Consider the following 6,000-nt stretch of genomic DNA (forward strand, 5'->3'; position numbering starts at 1 on the left):
GTATTGAAAGGCAAACGCCTATGCCAGATTCCCACATCAGAATACAAGAACTGTAGGGCCATGAAACTGGGTATTGAAAATCAACCCCTATGCCAGATTCCCACATCAAAATACTAACTATAGGGCCATGAAACCGGGTATCGAAAGGCAAACACCTATGCCAAATTCCCACATCAGAATACCAAAACTATCGGCCCATGAAAAAGGGTATTGAAATACAAACGCCTATGCCAGATTCCCACATCGGAAAACAAGAACTATTGGGCCATGAAACTGGGTATTGAAAGACAAACGCCTATGCCAGATTCCCACAACAGACTACCAGAAATATAGGGCCATGAAAGTGGATATTGAAAGACAACGCCTATGCCTGATTCCCACATCAGAATACCAGAACTATGGGGCCATGAAACTGGGTATTGAAAGACAAACGCCTATGCCAGATTCCCACATCAGAATACCAGAAATATAGGGCCATGAAAGTGGGTTTTGAAAGACAAACGCCTATGCCAGATTCCCACATCAGAATACAAGAACTATAGGGCCATGTAAGCGTGTATTGAAAGACAATCAGACTGGCCATGGATGTGTGACTTGAGGGAAATGTCAGCACAGGAAGCACCTTACATATGGTTTCAGAATTAAGCAGTGCACCCTGCACGTTGGTTGTTTTTTTTTTTTTGAACGGGAGTTGGCTCACGTTTGCCAAAATCCAAAATAAACTGCGTCCCTGGGTGGGCTTGAACCACCAACCTTTCGGTTAACAGCCGAACGCGCTAACCGATTGCGCCACAGAGACGATGTGTGCCCTGCTGCGCAAAAGCCATATATGTAGGCTAATCGCGCAGGCCTGGATCCAGGTGAAGACTTCATCTTTTATTAAAGCCCTGGGGAGGAGCGCTGTCTGCACACAGCAAGGCTGTAAGTTAGGATAGGCGCCTCCATTTCTCTGAAGCGTCTCTTTCTCAGTATGGTACAAGTAATGTTCAGCTTCAAACAGTACACAAAGCACTTTGGGCTATGGGCTTGATTGAAAAGCCCGTTTTGGGCTAACATTTGAATGTCCTGCCACACAGTGCACCATAGAGACTGCTGAGCACCTCACCATTGCAAGACTTATTTATCTCTCCAGCTCCACAGCTATCTATGACTTCCTAAACACTGGTGGCACCTGAAACCCCTGAGAAGTGTTAAGGCAGCAGGGGGCCTGGCTGCTGCTTAACTCCTCACACCTCCTTCCTACCAGCAGGGCGGGCTGAGAATGTGTCACCTCCCGTGAGGCCCCATTTTAAGATGAAAGTTGGGATGGGGGGGGGGGCACTTGCTTATTGCGGATAACAGTCCGAGAAGCACGGAGTAGCCAGCATTTCAAGAGTGGGGTTGGGGGTGAGCCATGAACAAAGTCCTGCTACTCCTCCCCCTAAATGCAGTGGGTGCAATTGCATACGGTCTCATTCGAGCCCCCACACCACCCACCCTGCCCCAATCTACTTTTTTGGTAACATTAGTAACTGATGGTATTTTGACACATAACGAAAAAAATAAAACTGCAGGAACATTACAGATGCAGGAAACTCATCTATAAGAGCTCTGTCCGGGCGTTCTGGGGCAAAATACATGCAAACATTCTACTTTGTATATGGATTGCACGGACAGAAGTGACTTCCCGGAAAAAAGACATTTCAAGGAGCATCATCAGTCTTTGATACTTAGAGGCAGAGCTTTAAGTGGGCTGGGGCTAGCATGGGCCGAGCCCCGGCAGTCTCCAGAAAAGGCTCCTGAGCCGGGGCCCTGCCGGGGGCTCACCCCCGACTAGCTCCAGCCATGCTGACACCTGAGGCCGCCCGTGCAGCGGCTGCACGGTTACACAAGCTGCCTGCAGGTGTCAGCACTATGGTTTAGAAAAAAAGCAATTGCCTTTTCTTTTTTTCTAAACCGAAGTGCTGTCACCTGCAAGCAGCAGGTGCAGCCTTCCAGTGCGGGCTGCCTGGTGGCTCTGTACTCTGAAACAGGAGGAGGGCTGGACTGCCAGGCCTCCTTTTGTTTCTGAGTAAATAGCCATCACCCAGCATGAAGCCCCTGCGCTACTCACGCTGGCTAATGGCTATCTACTCGGAAACAAAAGGCGAGCTGGGCAGTTCAGACCTCCTCCTGTTTCAGAGTACAGAGCCATCAGCAGCAGGCATCACTTTCATTCAAGGAGCCTGTGGTAAAGCATTGCAGCATGTGGCTCCTTGAATGAAAAGGCTGCCTGCTGGGTGTGAGCTGTGGCATACTGGTGTCACACCTTTGCTCCGCTTAGCCGGGGAGGGGCTGTGCGCATTAAATGTAATAATGCCAGTGCTCCCCAGCTCTGCTTCTTTTAGCGGCCCCCACCTCTTAGGCGACGGGGGCTCTTGATGGGGGCATGGACTAAGCACACCCATGCCTAGGCCAAACCCCCTAACGAGAGCCACCCTCAATTTCTAATCCCACTTAAAGCACTGCTTAGAGTCACCTTGGAAGTGACTTTAGAATAGGTTGCCATAAGTAAGTCAAGTGGCAAATAACTTTGTGGTGCAAAATACCTAAATTGCACTCGTATTATATATGGAGCAACTCTATAGTCATTAGGCATTGAGGCTTGGCCAGGACAGCTGCCCCTCATAATGTAGCCTCGAGCGTGGAGTCTATAATGGCAGCAGTCCGTGGCAGCAGTAAGCCTTCCCAAAAGTGGTTGTAACTGGCCCAAAGACGACATCTTGTGCAAATGCTCTTATCCAGTGCATGCCAAAGAATGGTCTAGATGTCACCTGCTCCATCTTGTCAGGCGCGTCTCCTGGGCTGCAAGTTGCCTTCCGATGTGCTGACAGCAGGCGCTAAGGGATGAATGGGAATGTACTAAGAACATTGTTCTGTTGACAGTGGCTGCTAGTAGCTGTTGCTGTGATCTTGAGTATTAATGGCCGGTTAGCTCAGTTGGTTAGAGCGTGGTGCTAATAACGCCAAGGTCGCGGGTTCGATCCCCGTACTGGCCACACCTTTTTTAAGTTTCCTTTTAAAATTGGAGCTTCATGAATGAAGAACTCTCATTGGACGAATATGAAATCTGTTAAATAATAAGCCGATGTGGAATTCTGAGTAATAGCACAATATAAGCAAAGACTTCCTCTGGCTAATGCCAAAAACAGTTCTTTGGCTCCTGAAATGACTACATGTCCTAGTGCTGTAGCAAAAGGGCTGCAAGAAGGCAGTCTATCCGTGGTCCTCCTCTTCTTAGCCGGTGGTGGCAGCACAGGTATTTCCCTCCAGTCCCAAATTGATAACATCACTCCAACTTTGCAGTGTGCTGACATCTCAGGAGTCTTCTGGCTTCTGAATTGTGGGAGTCGGATCACCCTGCGGGGAGGAGATGGGCCCAACATCGCAGCACAGCACCCCTCTGGCCCGCCTTGGGTAACTTAAACTTTGGACACCCCCTGGGCATCCCCCCTTTTTTGCAGGCCCCCCATCAAACAAATCGCTGTGTACCAATCTTTCCTCTTGGTTTCCTCTACAAGGTCTCAATGTTTGGAATAGGTCAAGGACCTACTGGGATATCCTATCAGCAGCATCCCTGCCCCACTTAGCCGTGCCCAGCTTCTGATCCTGGCAAATGCTATGGGACCTGGGCAGTCATTGCCAAAGAATGGCAACTGATTGATTGCCTGTGCAAATGATAACTATGCCCGGCAAATGTGTGAGTGCAAAGGCAATTGATTAGAATTCCTGTAAATGGAGCAGGTATCTGGCAAAGGATAACAGGGCTGTCACCCACTCAACTGAAAATGCTGCAGGCAGGAGGCATGACTGCGCAACGATGCTCAGTACGGCGGGGTAGAAGCGGCTTGGAATGGGGAGTAAGCAAGAGCACAACAAATCTCACAGCTTTGAGAGCAGAGAGTGAGTGTTTAAACAATCATTAACAGGCAGCAACCCCAAAGGGACGTCATTTCACCAAAATGCCAGGGGTAGCGGAAGTGACATCACACGACCGTTGACCCCCTGATGACATCACAGGAAGTGATTTCATTTGACCCCACCCTGAAGTGATATCGCAGGAAGCGATGGAACACAACCATTCACCCGTTGATGAAACAGGAAGTGGCATCACATAGCATTGTACACCACAAAAAATATGGTTACAATATCACTATAGTGTGATGTACATAATGTGATGTACATTTCATACAAGAATCGATCGCCATATGTATTGTTAAGATCAGAGTGTATAGGCCCATATTACCAAATTACTGTGAATGCAAGCAGAAGTCCATGACCAAATGATAATGATGTGTTATTATGTAGCACTTACGCTTAAGCTCTTTATATAGTAAAAATATACACCCAATATCACCCAACATGTGTTGGTACTCTTTTATCGACCTCAGAAAGATGAAAGGTTGAGTTGAGGCGTTTAAGAACAGACTAAATCAGTGACTCACCCCCTGAAGTGTGCCTGAAATAAACCTTTAATAAGTCTAGCAATGATTGTATAGCATTCCAGAAATACACATTATTTGGTATTCCTATTCTTTCTTATTTAGGGTCAGTGCCGAAAGTGTTAGACTTTTGGCACTCCTGTTCTTATTTTTCTTATTTTTTTTAACGGCCCTGAACAAGAAAGCCAGCCACTCCAGATTTAAAGAGCTACATGGTGCTGGCCGCAGCCTAGGAGCTTGCATTACAAAACCCCCCCAAAAAAACAAAAAAGAGAACTTTTTTTCAAGAGGTTGCAAGGGAGAACAGAGATGTCGCAAGGGAGACCTCAGAGGTTGCGACCCCCAACTGACGTCCCCGGGTAAAGTGGCAGGAGACATCTCTGCCCATATCAATATACGCCCCAGGGTGAAGACAAAGACTAAATGCTGGGCCCGATTTTACATGCCTCGCACTCCCAATGATTAGTCTCTCTTTGTGAAACTAAATATCCTCAACATTGGGGTGGAAAATAGTTGCCATTGGCCAATGGAAGTAATACTAGATGAAGGAAGCGAAATGCACCAACATTCAACCTGATGCCTCAGAGGAAGTCCAGTTTTTTGCAGCATGTGTTTGTGTGCATGTGTGTCTTGCAAGTCCAAGGTTTGAAACCTGATAAGCTCGCCTAGTGGTTTAATGCACCTACCACAGCAATCTATATGTAACCTGCAGGCAATACATCCAGTTCCTGGTGAGATACTGACACATTATTGCATTCTGTGCCTGGACTCCACCTCATGAAGGTGCTGTGGTCTAACGGAGCGGGAGCGGTGCTCTTCTACTTTTCTTAATCAGGTTCTACTGTGTCTATAGTTTTATTTTAAAAAGAACCCGTTCCGGAATGGTTTTGGTTTAAAATAAAAGTGTAGGAAGCAGTTGAAACTTGCACTGCACTAAATGTTCCCTTAAACAGCAGGCGCATGTGTTTGGGGGTTTGTGTTGTGTGTGGAAGGGGACGTGGCCATGTGGTTTGTGGGGAGCGGGGCAGGCCAGCAGGGAATATAGTTCCACTACTTGTTTTCATACACTTTGACCACTGGTGCCTGTTTTCATTCCCAGCACAGGTAACTTATCAACAGTGATCCCTATGCATCACTTTAGTTCCTCAATTTTCTCCTCAGGTCACTTGGGAGCAGAGAGACAGCATATGTATTTCCAGCACTACGGAGGCCAGAGTACACAAATCAAAGGCATAATTTATAGTGGGCACGCAGGAACTTGCAGGTGCAGGGGTTATTGTACCGGGGTATTTTATGAACACTTATGTACCCACTTGGAGGTGTTGCTAGGCTCAAGATTAGCTTTATAAAACCATACTCTAGCCCCCTGTGCGTATGGGCCTTTAATCACATTAACCGAAACAGTCCCACCACTTAAGAAGTGAGCACACGGTTGTGCATAAAGCAAGTTTATTGTACACAGTTTCAGGGAGTGGTTAGATGGTGTTGCAGGACCAAACTAACCCAGGTTTGAACAATACAACATCAGTTGGCATCTTAC

The 6,000-nt window shown here is 47.3% G+C and overlaps 2 non-coding genes across 2 annotated transcripts; one reads left to right on the plus strand and one right to left on the minus strand.

Annotated features, from left to right (window-relative positions):
* Positions 1–725: 725 nt before the first annotated feature.
* On the minus strand, positions 726–799 carry TRNAN-GUU (transfer RNA asparagine (anticodon GUU)). The gene has a single exon. It is a non-coding gene; the product is annotated as a tRNA-Asn (tRNA).
* A 2,144-nt stretch (positions 800–2,943) lies between these two features.
* TRNAI-AAU (transfer RNA isoleucine (anticodon AAU)) lies at positions 2,944–3,017 on the plus strand. The gene has a single exon. It is a non-coding gene; the product is annotated as a tRNA-Ile (tRNA).
* The last annotated feature ends 2,983 nt before the right edge of the window (positions 3,018–6,000 follow it).

The sequence above is a fragment of the Ambystoma mexicanum genome, chromosome 1p, assembly GCF_040938575.1.
Source record: "Ambystoma mexicanum isolate Mex_15411 chromosome 1p, UKY_AmexF1_1, whole genome shotgun sequence".
NCBI lineage: Eukaryota > Metazoa > Chordata > Amphibia > Caudata > Ambystomatidae > Ambystoma > Ambystoma mexicanum.